Source organism: Bubalus kerabau, chromosome X (genome assembly GCF_029407905.1).
Source record: "Bubalus kerabau isolate K-KA32 ecotype Philippines breed swamp buffalo chromosome X, PCC_UOA_SB_1v2, whole genome shotgun sequence".
In the NCBI taxonomy this organism is placed as follows: domain Eukaryota; kingdom Metazoa; phylum Chordata; class Mammalia; order Artiodactyla; family Bovidae; genus Bubalus; species Bubalus kerabau.
Genome location: NC_073647.1, coordinates 9,622,071 through 9,636,564, shown reverse-complemented (window position 1 = coordinate 9,636,564; position 14,494 = coordinate 9,622,071). Strand labels below are relative to the sequence as shown.

Sequence of the window (14,494 nt, the reverse complement as noted above, 5' to 3'; positions counted from 1 at the left end):
AATAATTCAGGAACACTATTAATAAGCCATATCTGCTTTATTATAAATTATCCTTAGATTATGGTACCAAAAGCATGATTTATAATAGAAAAAAAAGGACAAAATGGACTTTATGATATTTACCACCTACCAGAGTAATGGAAATAAAAGCAAAAATAAACAAATGGGACCTAATTAAACTTATAAGCAAGGTGAAAAGACAGCCTTCAGAATGGGAGAAAATAGTAGCAAACAAAGCAACAGACAAAGAATTAATCTCAATATTATACAAGCAGCTCATGCACCTCAATTCCAGAAAAATAAATGACCCAATCAAAAAATGGACCAAAGAACTAAACAGACATTTCTCCACAGAAGACATACAGATGGCTAACAAACACATGAAAAGATATTCAGCATCACTCATTATCAGAGATTGCAAATTAAAACCACAATGAGGTACCATCTCATGCTGGTCAGAATGGCTGCTATCCAAAAGTCTACAAGCAATAAATGCTGGAGAGGGTGTGGAGAAAAGGGAACCTTTTTACACTGGTGGGAATGCACACTAGTACAGCCACTATGGAGAATAGTGTGGAGATTCCTTAAAAAACTGGAAATAGAACCCCCATATGACCCAGCAATCCCACTGCTGGGCATACACACTGAGGAAACTGGAATTGAAAGAGACACATGTTCCCCAATGTTCATCACAGCACTGTTTATAATAGCCAGGACATGGAAGCAACCTACATGTCCATCAGCAGACGAATGAATATGAAAGCTGTGATACATATACACAATGGAATATGATTCAGCTATTAAAAAGAATGCATTTGAATCAGTTCTAATGAAGTGGATGAAACTGTAGCCTATTATACAGAGTGAAGTAAGTCAGAAAGAAAAACACCAGCACAGAATATTAACACATATATATGGAATTTAGAAACATGGTAACAATGACCCTATATGCAAGACAGCAAAATAGACACAAATGTAAAGAACAGACTTTTGGACTCTGTGGGAGAAGGTGAGGGTAGAATGCTTTGAGAGAATAGCATTGAAACATGTATATTACCATACATAAAATAGATCACCAGTCCAAGTTCAATGCATGAGACAGGGCACTCAGGGCCGGTGCACTGGGATGACCCTGAGGGATGGGACGGGGAGGGAGGTGGGAAGGGTGCTCAGGATCGGGGACACATGGCTGATTCATGTCAAGGTACGGCAAAAATCACTACAATATTGTAAAGTAATTAGCCTCCAATTAAAATTTATTAATTTTTAAAAAAAGAAAAAGAAAAGCTACAAACATGAAGATGTATGCAAATCACACAGCCAACAAGACATGTTCATAATGTATAAAGAACCCTCAAAGCTCAACAGTAAGAAAACAAATAATCCAATTTTAAAACATACAAAGAACCTGACCATATACAAATGGAAAAAAACAGACAGATGTTAAACATCATTAGCCATAGGGAAATGCAAATTGAAACAATGACAAGATACCACTACATACCTATTATAACACCTAAATAAAAAATAACAATACCAAGAGTTTATGAGGATGCAAGAAACTACAACTCTCATATACTGCTCATGGGATCATATACACTGGCAAATGATTTGGCCATTTGTTACAAAATTAACCATAAAGTTTATCATAATGATACAGCAATCCCATCCCTGGGTATTTACTCTAAAGAAAATTGGTATTCACACTAAACTCTCCACAGAATATTTCTTGAGAGTCTGTTCATAATTGCCCAAAACTGGAAGCAATCAAATGACCATTAACAAGTCAATGGATAAACAAACTGTGGTAAATCCATATAATGGACTACTACTTAGCAATAATAAAGAATGAACATATCACAACATGGATAAATCTCCAGAGAACTGCTGAGTGAAAGAAGCCAGTCTTAAAAGGGTTACATACTGTATGTATGTTCCAAACTGTGGAAAATTCTTAAAGAGATGAGAATACCAGACTACATTACCCCCCTCCTGAGAAACCTGTATGCAGTTCAAGAAGCAACAGTTAGAACAATACATGGAAAAATGGACTGGTTCCAAAGTGAGAAAGGAGTACATCAAGGATGTATATTGTCACCCTGCCTATTTAATTTCTATGCAGAGTACATCTTGCCAAATGCTGGGCTGCATAAAGCACAAGCTGGAATCAAGATTTCTGGGAGAAATATCAATAACCTCAGATATGCAGATGACACCACCCTTATGGCAGGAAGCAAACAAGACTAAAGAGCCTCTTGATGAAAGTGAAAGAGGAGAATGAAAAAGTTGGCTTAAAACTCAACATTCAGAAAACTAAGATTATGGCATCTGGTCCCATCACTTCATGGCAAATACATGGGGAAATAATGGAAACAGTGAGAAACTTTATTTTCTTGGGCTCCAAAACTACTGCAGATAGTGACTGCAACAATGAAATTAAAAGTTGCTTGCTCCTTGAAAGAAAAGCTATGACAAACCTAGACAGCATATAAAGGAGCAGAGACATTACTTTGCTGACAAAGGTTTGAATAGTCAAGGCTATGGTTTTTCCAGTGGTCATGTATGGATGTGAGAGTTGGACCATAAAGAAGGCTGAGTGCCAAAGAATTGATGGTTTTGAACTGTGGTGCTGGAGAAGACTCTTGAGAGTCCCTTGGACAGCAAGGAGATCAAACCAGTCAATCCTAAAGGAAATCAACCCTGAATATTCACTGGAAAGGCTGATGCTGAAGCTCCAATACTTTGGCCAACTTATGCGAATAGCCCAATCGTTAGAAAAGCCCCTGTTGCTGGGAAAGATTGAAGGTGGGAGGAGAAGGGGACGACAGAGGATGAGATGGTTGGATGTCATCACTAACTCAATGGACATGAGTTTGAGCAAGCTCCGGGAGATAGTAAAGGATAGGGAAGCCTGGTGTGCTGCAGTCTGTGGGGTCACAGTGAGTCTGAGATGAATGAATGACTGAACAACAACAACAATTGTATGATTCCATGAATATGACATTCTGGAAAAAAAACGATAGTGATAGAAAACTGATCAGTTGTTTACACAGCGAATAGAGGTTAGAAGTGAGTAGAGGGTTTAAGTCTATTGGAACAGCACAAGGGAGCTTTCAGAGGAGAGGGAACTATTCTGTATCTTCATTGTGGTGGTAGTTTTGTGATTCTATGTGTGTGTAAGAACTCATAAAAATGCACACCAAATAAGACAACTTCACTGTATGATAATTTTTTTTTTAATTTCAGTAAGTATTTATTGAGTGCCTGTTACACGTAAGATTTTGTTTCATATACTTGGGACACATCAGAGGATAAAACAACAGTCCCTGCCCTCAAGGAGCTTACAGTCTAGCATTTATGATGATTTCACCTGGATGCAGTCACCCTGGGCAAGTCACTGGGCCTCTGTCTTCAGCCACCTGATGCAGGAGTAAGGAGGCCCACCTCAGACCTGGGTAACTGACCAGCTGTGCTGCTGCTAAGCTGCTTCAGTCATGTCCTACTCTGTGCTACCCCATAGATGGCAGCCCACCAGGCTCCGCCATCCCTGGAGATGCCAAACAGGGCACCTACCCCCAGCCCACCATCCACACAGTCAACAAGACTGGAAGCTGGCTTTTAATAATAAAGTACAGGAGAAGAGGGCACAGGGACTGGAGCTGGTAGTCTGCTAGGCTGCTGCCTCGGGGCCTGGGCTGGCTACATGAACTGCTGCTGCTGCTGCTGCTTCTTGGTGGCTACCTTGCTGGCAAGGTCCTTGGCATTCTCCGGAGCTGCCACTGCCATCTCCTTGGCCTTCTTCTTGGCTTCCTTGGCTGTTTCACCAAGGGTTTTGGGAGGAGCCTCACCTTGCAGCTTGGCCAAGATGTATTCAAAACCTTTCATAGTCATGGTCACGTTGCTTTTGAACTGTGTAAGATCAAATTCCTGGACATTTCCTGGCAGATTTCAGTCCAGCCACTGTTATCAGAGTTCACACAGTAAACACATCATTCCTCCACCACCATCAGCTGGGTGTGGTTGATGTTCCAGATGAAGGTGGCCATGGTCTGGTTTCATGGGTCCACAATAGAATCTTCCAGGATGTACACTGAGTGAGCAACACTGGCAGGAAACAGTTGCTCAGCCCAGCGGGCATCCTGTTCATCTTGGTCAGGAGTCCTCAGACAGGAGCTTCTGGTCAGAGGTCACCTCTCGGTGCACTATGTCTTCCATCAAGGCATGTTTGCTATGGGGATTTGGGACCACTGCCAGAAGGCAGCAAACACTTGGTCCCAGGAACTCCAGAGCATGCTCTGGCCCAAGAAATACTCCACCATCATTCTGGCCAGGGCAGGCTCAGTGCCGGGGCAGCATTAGGCGTGTGGAGCCCTGGGAACATGTGGAGGCCAGGCTGGAGCTCAACGCTCGGCCACCAGGCTAGCGGCAACTCAGTTGCTATAGCGCTGCACCCAACCAGCCACCGCCACTGCTGCCATGAGGGATAACTTTTAAAATAGAATGAAAAACTAATCCTGATTCAAGGAGGTTAAATGATAAATTTTATGTTATGCATTTTATCTCAATTTAAAAAAATCAATGCATCAATCAATCCTAGTTCAATCACTTTCAGTTCTCTGACCCCGGGCAACTTGACTTCATTTTATCTGTACATAAAATGTGAATAATAAAACTGCCTACCTCATAATCTTATCATGAGAATTAGATACAAATTTTATATAATATGCTTGCCATATGACAAGGGTTCAGTAAATGTTATTAATTTTACCCTGTAGATAATTTCTCCCTTTTGAATCCACCCTAAACAAGTCCTTGAGAATATTTTTATTAATATATATGCACCTTCATTTTTTTCTATCCCTCCACAAGGTGTTGTTTATTTAGCAAACAGGTGGACCCCCAGGAGAGACTCAAATTCCTACTAATGAGTCCTTCAATCAATTTCCAGCCATGGTCCATAAGAATTTGCCCCATTACCAGGGCATCATGCTTACACTAAGCCTCCTCTTCTGGAGACAGAGTCTTTTACACCAGGCAGTCCTGCCATCACCCCTGTATCCCAGGTATATTCCCCTCTCTAAAAAAGTTACCACTGATGTTTCACTATAACCTTAACAGAAAGGGATTCTAGATTCACCAGTGGAGAATAACAAGAGCGAAGCAACAAAACGAATAGAAAGGTAGGATACTAGACATATTTTCCCAACTTCACAGTTGGTCAAGGGCCAACTATTTCAGCCCATTTTTCTTTAACAATCCCCTCCCCCAAATTGAGACATGGAATTTATCCCAGTCCACCCTATCATCTAGGAAAATCTTTGGAAAAATGAAACACCGGGTCTAGCTACTGGGTTTGATTTTGGATGCAACATTTGTGCAGGCCACAGCTCCGACAAATCTGTTCTATGCAACAAATTATTATTTACTCTGTTCATCATTATCCTGCACTCTGTCTCATTTGCAAAAACATGTTTCAGATGCTATTTGCTCCATAATGTTCCACTGAGAAACAAGGCATGCATCATGCCCCCAACAGTAGCTCCCAGAGCATACAGTTGCCAGCATCAGAACCCATCATAAAGAAGAGAAAGAAATTTCCATCTCCCGCCCCCTCATGATCAAACTGGGGCTTCAGCCCACACAGATCTGTCACTCTGAGAAGGCTCCCCAGTCACAGCATCATCTTTGCCAAGAAAGAACAGAGAAAATTGTATCTCAGAGCTACACAAAGTTAACTTTTCTATTCTAGCCTGTATTTTAGCAGCACTGTCTTCTTAGAACAATTATCTCAAAAGTACAAACTCAGTTTTCACCTAAAGTGGAAAACTGATTTGGAAGAGGAGTGTCCTGGACTAAGTTCACACCAGATCCTAAAATCATATTGCAAAAGAACCAAACCATAGAATGGTGGAACACAGAATGTAAGATTTGGCATAATCAGAAAAAAGGGGGGGGGAAGGAAACAAAATCTCCTTTGACAGGCCCCCTCCTGAACTTGTCATCTGAGATGAAAAGAAATATTCTTTGAAAAAGAATTAAATATGGGGTTTCTATCCTGCCATTCCGCTATCCCAAAATAGTAGCACTAACACTGATTCACAAACACACACTGCAATCAAAACCTTAACCCATGCTCTAAGCATCAGTTCAAAGGTCCTCCCTTTAAGGAAGCTTCTTTAAGCAGCCTGACCCGTATCTCATTTTCTGTCCCAATCTCCCTAGCATAAGTTTATAACTGTGTTGTGTGCTGCTTAGTCATGGTGGGAAAAAATGTAAGGTTTCCCTTCCCAATTAAATGGTAGGCTCAAGAGCAAGGAGTTTGTTTATAACATCCCTGTCGGTAGGTGATTCTCAAATGCTTGCTGCTCAACTATAAAACACTGAAGGGAAGTCGCTCAGTCGTGTCCGACCCTCAGCGACCCCATGGACTGCAGCCCACCAGGCTCCTCCGTCCATGGGATTTTCCAGGCAAGAGTGCTGGAGTGGGGTGCCATTGCCTTCTCCGATAAAACACTGAAGTGCTAAGGAAACTTAAGCAACCCTGGCTCCCACTGGGTCCACAGAGACTCACATACAGAGGGCCACCCATGAAACCATTTCAGTGTTGAGAAGAAGGTACCTACTGACAATCTATACAATCCAGAAAGCTGTTTGTTGCTATCATATTAATGAAAAATTGTCCCAAATACTCAATACCAAACATTTAAGTATGGAGATTCATGTACTCACAGGGAGATAGAGGCTCAGGCAATGCAGCCCATTGAAAGGCTTAAAGAAGATCTGTGTTGGAGGAGGCAGGATGTGGGCTGGAAATCTTGCCTCGCTTATTATGCCTTCTTTCACTGCTCATATTCACAAATGTAACATTTTGCAAGTAACCGAGTTCAAAGGCCAGTATTTCCTCAGGTCCAACAGACTGAAAGTGGGTGTTCCTCTATGTTCTTGGGAAGAAAAAGTTCCAGTGGCACAAATTCATCTGCAAGTCTTGTGTCAATGCCAAGACTGTAGTACAAGTATAACAGGAACAGGGGAAGGTGCCTGGACTGGGAAAGCCAAAGCAAGAGATGTATATATACAGGGCAAAGTATAGGTATGAGCAAGGCAGGTAAACCAAAAAAGGTCACAGTGGACGAGGGTAGAAGTCAGACAGGTCATGAGGAGTCTGGAAACACATGGGTACCAGACAGCGAGGCAAGAATTGACTTGACCAATTAAAGTAAATACAATGGATGTGGAGGCAGAGTCCCAGTTATGCCACAGGTTGTATCTCCAACAGCCTAAACTCCTTTATCTATGAAACAGGGACAGTTAAACCTACTTAACTGCCTACCTCACATGCAGTCATAGGGAGCAAAGAAGATAAAGCACATCTGAACATGCCTGCTAAATTCTAAATCGCTGTTCAAATGTAAGTGACTGCTGTGATGAGATCATTTTGTGGACAAGGAGAAATATGTGGCACTACCGGACTGGTAAGCCCAGTAGTGAGTCCAGAACTTGCATCATAGACCACAGAAATGCAAAAATAGATCACAGCAGCAGAAAGAAGATTCCTAGAGTAGCAACAACAAAGAGGCCATGAAACTAACATCCTTCCACAGCAGGAAGTATCTTACATAAGCTAAGGCAGGACACAATGAAAAGGCAAGACTTTATCTTCCCTCTTAACAGAATAAAAGTAATATCATGCATTTTTGAGCACCTACTGTGGACCCATATGGGATTGCAGGAGGAAGGGGAGGAGACCCATGAGGGAGTGGGCTGACCTGTTCCTTGCCTCAGTGAGTGGCACTAACACCCACCCAGTGGTCCAAACCAGAAACCTGAGAGTCAATTCTAGACTTCTCCTCCCTGCCTCTGGCCCTTCTCATCCGATTAATCAGTAAGTCCTATCGATTTTGCTCCCAAACACCTCTAAAATCTGTGCTTTCTCTCAATTTCTATTGCCATGGTACTCACTCCCTCAGTCCTCCAATATCTCAACCTCCTAATCAGCATCCATGCCATCAGTCATCTTTGTAAATCACTAATCAGATCATATAAGTATTTCACACAAACCTCTACAATGGCTCACCACCACTGCATGTAACCTGAAGTTCAATGGATAAAACAAGACAATATAATAAGCACATGCTGAATGGTATGTTGCAGACAACAGGCACTGAAAGAGATGAGAAAAAGCAACACAGGTTCCCTCACTGGGGAAGAATACAAGGAGAGGAGGAGACTTACACTGGGTCTCAAAGAACTGACAGAATTAGAAAAGTTGGAAGTACGTAAGTATGTCTGCATCTGAGGATATGTGTGGGGGTGGGGGGTGGGAAAATCACAGAGATTTTTAAGAAGGAGAATTAAACCTCAGGAACACAATGAGCTTCCTAAGATTCAGGGGGATAATGTCAGCCCCCACACAGCATCAAAAAAGCACATTTCCAGTTAATAAGGTGGCTTGTTCTTTGCTTTCTGAAAATGGAGAAATTAAATTATCTGCTTTGAAAATGCTGCCTTAGAAGCACTTGGCAAACAGATTGAATATGGAGCCACCATCCTGGCAGAAGATAAATCAGATACAGAATGGCTCTGACAAAGCTCAGAACATGTGGCGAAAACTGAGAGAGACAGGACCTGGATTCCAGCCATATCCAGTGTGTCAAGATCCCTGAGGGGCAACTGCAAGAAGGAAGCTAAATCAAAAGCAGTATTTAAGGAGACTATCATTTACAGAAACAGCGCCCCTTCCAAAAAAAAAAAAAAAAATAGTAGCAATGGGATGCATTTAAAAAAAAAAAAAAAACTTTAATATGGAAGTGAGACAAACAGCAGGCAAATGCACAGAGGCTGACACAGCTGTTTCTGTGTTTAAAAAACTGGGAAGCTTTTGGAGAATCCAGCCATTCCAATTCTTGGTACTGTGACTCCCACATGATACTAATATGTTTGGCTGAGAGTTGAGAAGTTCATAGAATCAAACTGATTTTTTGCCCATTTCTATGATACCAAATGCACAGCTTTTATTAGTGGTTGGTTTGGTGTTTTTTTTTTTTTGGCTGTGCCACACAGCCATCATACAGGAACTTAGTTTCCCCTCCGGGGATAGAACTTGCGCCCCCTGCAGTGGAAGCACAGAATCTCAACCACTAGACCAGCCAGGAAGTCCCTTTATTGGTGGTTTTTATTGACATAACTCAGAGAAGGCAATGGCACCCCACTCCAGTACTTTCGCCTAGAAAATCCCATGGATGGAGGAGCCTGGAAGGCTGCAGTCCATGGGGTCGCTAGAGTCAAACACAACTGGGCGACTTCCCTTTCACTTTTCACTTTCATGCATTGGAAAAGGAAATGGCAACCCACTCCAGTGTTCTTGCCTGGAGAATCCCAGGGACGGAAAGCCTGGTGGGCTGCTGTCTTTGGGGTCGCACAGAGTCGGACACGACTGTACCTGCAACAGAACAGATTGGCATAACTAATTGTGATATCATGTTATTGGTCAAGTCAAATTCACGTTTTGGGGACTGTTTTCTGCCTCTGCATAGTAAACACAAAATATTCCTAGTTCATGATGTTGACATTGGAAAGAACAGCCTTGGTTCCCTGGTCAGAGAAAGAATCTGGGCCTGAGTGGAATACACCAAAAGGAGGGATTTAGGATTTGTATAGCATTGAAGATTCTGCCTAGGACTTCTGGAGAATAGATACATAATAGATCATAATGATAGGTGATAGAGATAGATGACAGACCTATATGATGAGATATAGATGATGACGAAGACAAACCGCAATTGCATTCCATTCTAATTAAAGATAGAGTGAACACCACACAGTTGCATCTTAGCTAGATTGTGAACCTGAACTGAATTCCCTGCCTGCAGATGTGTGGGTGTTCAAGCTAGAGAGACTCATAGAACATGTAGCTCTCGACACAGCACAGATGTATCTAAGCACAAACACCTTCTCCCCCGCTCAGGATATACTCTGAACCGTATTATTATTCTATCAAACTTAATACTGACAGCCAGGTTTGGATCTCCAAGTATCTCAAAAAGAGTTACAGAGCTTTTTTTTTTTTTTTTTAAACAAAGCACCAAAAATGAATGCAGGACCTGACTTGCAATAATTCATGGCCCCAGGCTCTACTATCATCCTTATCTGAATGAGCGCAAGTGTGAGACAGTTCTGTACTTCCTCTATTCTTTTATCTTGTTTGGCTAAGTTTGGGTCCATTGAAGGAAGAAGGTAGGTGCCTTTACACCCTGGACAAGTTGATCAAATCCACTGCTGTCATTTCCAGAGTTAATTTACCTCATAGCAGGAAGTATTTAGGGCTTCCTAGGTGGCTCAGCAGTAAAGAATCTGCCTGCAATGCAGGAGACATAATGAGATACAGGTTCGATCCCTGTGTTGGGAAGGTCCCCTAGAGGAGAGCATGGCGACCCACTCCAGTATTCTTGCCTGGAGAATCCCATGGAGATAGGAGCCCGGTGGGCTGCAGTCCATGGGGTCACAAAGAGCCAGACATGACTGAGCACACACACAGGGAGTATCTGCAGAAGGTTCCTCACTTGGCAATATTGGCTTAGTTATTTCGGACTGAAAGCTCAGCTCAAATGTCACTTTCCCCAGGAAAGCCTCCCAGACTAGATAACCCATTTAATATGAATTCTTTAACACCTTGTCACTCTTCTTTCTCATTGAACCCAATTGTTATTAATTATCTAAAGTGAAAAAAGTGATAATTGCTCAGTCGTGTCTGACTCTGCTACCCCATGGACTGTCCATGGAATTCTCCAGGCAAGAATACTAGAGTATGTTGCCATTCTCTTCTCCAGGGGATCTTCCTGACCCAGGGATCGAACCCTGCTCTCCTACATTGCAGGCTCATTCTTTAGCGTCTGAGCCACCATATTAATTATCTAAGTGTTGTCCAATAGAACTTCCAATGAGAATGGAAATAAATGTTCCATATCTGTGCTACCCAGTACAGTGGTCATTAGCATGTGACTATTGAGTCCTTGAAATGTTAATGTAACTGAGAGACTACGTTAACTCTTTGACTTTAAATAATTTAAACTTAAATTGCTATACATAGCATGGCTATCATTGCAGACAGCTCCAGCAATTACATTCTGTGTTTTAAGAGAGCAAGGGTTATTCTGGTGTTTTTGTAACACTGTATCCCCAGGACAAACGTACAGTAACCATTCGATGAATATGTAATTGCTTGAACAGTTAATCAGTCTACTATTGTTTATTTATTTAGCCCACCAATATTAACTCTCTTGGAAACTATTTCACAAATTATTCCACAAGGTAATCACTTGATATTCAGGCTGAGGTAGGAGAGTGTAAACAATGAAGGTAATGGGGAAAGGAGCAGGAAGGAGGAGCAGCTACCTGAGTTCAAATTCTGATTCAGATACTCAGTAGCTCTATGACCTTGGGAAAGTCATTTAACCTCATTGAGCCTCAGCTTCCTCATCTGTATAATCTGGACAATAATATCTATCTATCTAGGGTTGTTGTGATGGTGAAATAAAATAATGTATACAAAGCACTATAAATGTAAGTGGTATCTGTTATAACTATTTCTATTTATTGGAAGAATAGGATTAGCCAGACAGGGACAGCATAACCCAAGTGACCAACTTTTATACAAAAAGCACAGTCTCTAGTATCTCTCCTGAGAAATTCCTTTGTTTTCTCTATTTTCAACCAAATTCAAATAGGATCCTATATGCCACCCTTCTACTTCCTCTTCTTCGTGGGGATAATGACTTAGCCAATACCTAGCCACTAACTTCATGATTCAATAGCATCTTATACAGTGACATTTTTTCCACTAATACAGGCTTCCTAAAACCATACAATCTCCTCTATATCAGCCACTGCTGTAGTACAGCCTGCTATGAATATTTATCATGATAATGGGTGCTTCTGTCTTTGGTCCTGCCTCCTCTACCAACACAGACACTGGAAGAGATGGCAGCATTTCAACCCATGATGCTCAGTGTGAGAAACAGCCTTCACAGTTTGGAATTGATAGCTATGGCTCAGGATAGGAGACTTCTGTCTGAACATCCCATATACAGCTTCTCATAACCAAGGGCAAAGTTGCCATACAATTCATTAACACTGCAAGGACCATCAAGCCTTTCTGTTTCAGGACAAAGTTGAAAATATTTTTACCAATTGGAAAATGGAATTTGAAGCAAATCAATCCTACTTTTAAAACGTTTGGAACCTCATGTATCTAAAATCCAGTCGCTCTCCAGTATACAAATAAATAAAATACACATAACTTATCAACTTCAGGGGCAGGACAATAAAAAAGAAAAACAGGATCTATATGTTAATGAGGTCCTGTCTTAATTACGCAAAACACACTATAGCTTCCAGTTTCACTTTTCAAGTGGAGTAAGGAGAGGTCACAGAACATGTTTGTCTATGCTTAAAAAGCCTTTAGAAGCAATTTGATCTGAGCTTCTTTTTTATAGATAAGGAACTGAAATGCAGAGAGGGAATATGACTTTTCCAAGGGCACATAAAACTGTTAAGACTCAGGCATGAATTTACATACTGGATTTTCCTTTTACTAGGTGAAGTTATTTGACCTCTCCAATCCTTATTTTTCTAAGAATATGGGACAAATAATGATCCTCCACCTTACATGTTTACCATGAGGACTACATAAGAAAACACATAAAACACCTACTTTGTGCTGGACATATACGACAAGTTGAGTAAACTTAGTTTTCTTCTCTTGACCATGTGTTATAGTGATCTTTTTATTTAGCTATATCTTTATCTACTTCATGGCAATAACAGCAATAATTGTATCTTTGTGAAAAGAGATGGTGACAAAGTTGGTCACCAGAATTTCTCTCAAGAATAACACTGTCTTGGATTGGAAGACTGCCTTAGTAGGTGTTTAAGGCAGAAAGATAGAAAGTGACCCTCCCCACCACTCCCCCAACCTCTTCCCCTTCCAAAAAAACAACCTGGATAAGTAGGCGGCACCAAGTCTTAGCATGGGCACATTGTTGCTATGAATGGAATGGGGAAGCAATTTTGTTGATATCTTAGAATATGAGAGAACCTGAAAGAAATTGGCCAGCTAGAAAGAGACTTGGGTTCAGAGAACAACCTAGTGAAACTCCACAGGATTGTGGTAGCTAACACTGTCTGTGGTACATGTTAAAGTCATTTGCATTGCTGTAATGTAAATTATTCTCCATAGCCTCTATAAAATTTCAGTAAATTCTACACTGGTAATACTTTACATATGTGGATTATTTGGAGGAAACTTGAATTTTTAGGGATGCAGGGAAAGGTTTTGGACTTCCATAGTCCATGAAATCAGCAAGGATTCATGCTAATTACAACTAGGACTGACTCTGAGGTTGTACCTAACTTTTGAGGCATGAACATCTCATGCATCATAGAATAGGACATTTATCAAATCCATGCCTCTTAGGTGTCCTGTCCCTAATCTAGCTTCCAATGAGATAGGATTCAAGCTCTGAGGACTAAGTGCATCTATATTAGAGGTAGGTAGTCAAAAGGCATAGAACTGAAAGCCAAAGTTTCTTAACTGCCCCTAAGGAATGGGCAAAGTGTTATTTCCAAGTATTGGGCATTAGCCCCAGAGAAGGAGAACAGTGGCCAAACGTTAAATCCACCTTCAATGACCTTTTTTAAGAACCAATTCTAGATTAGTCTTGATACCAACTTCTCCCTAAAATAATAAATTCCTCTCTTCCTCGATTTATCTTGAATGCATAGTCCCCATAGCCTCCGGGCTTTCTGGAATTTTCACTGACAATTCAAGATATGCCAAAGATAACTGAGATATTCAATCTCTATTTTCTGCTAACACCTAGGTAGAAAGTCCCTGAAGAGAGAACAAAAACTTGACATGACAAAGATATATGAAAAAGCCCCTCCCCCTTTTTAGTGCCCTGAGGTCCATATTTCAGCAATTCTCAAATTTAATGTGTATAAGAATCACCTGAGCTTTCTTGAGCCCCACCACAGAAATTCTGATTCAGTCTGAGATAGTAGTCAGGAAACTGCATTTTTAACAATATCTCTGTTTCTTTTTTTTATTATTACTTTACAATATTGTATTAGTTTTGCCATACATCAACATGCATCCACCATGGGTGTACACGTGTCCCCCATCCTGAACCCCCCCACATCTCCCTCCCCGTACCATCCCTCTGGGTCATCCCAGTGCACCAGCCATATTAGTCTGCTAGGGCTGACATAACAAATAACCACAGACTACGTAGCTTAAACAGCAGAAATTCATTCCTCACGGTTCTGACTGAGGGGGGTCTAACAGAACATGTTGGCAGATTTGATTTCTCCTGATGCCTCTCTTTCTTTGGCTTGCAGGTGGTGGTGTCGTTTGTGTCCTCAACATGGCCTTTTCTCTGTGCATGGGCATCCCTTGCCTCTCTCCCTCTTCATGTAATAATACCAGTTCTATTGGATT

General features: G+C 41.3%; 1 pseudogene; it reads right to left on the bottom strand.

Annotated features, from left to right (window-relative positions):
* Positions 1-3,699: 3,699 nt before the first annotated feature.
* On the bottom strand, positions 3,700-4,319 carry LOC129639763 (PRELI domain-containing protein 1, mitochondrial-like; annotated as a pseudogene).
* Positions 4,320-14,494: the final 10,175 nt, after the last annotated feature.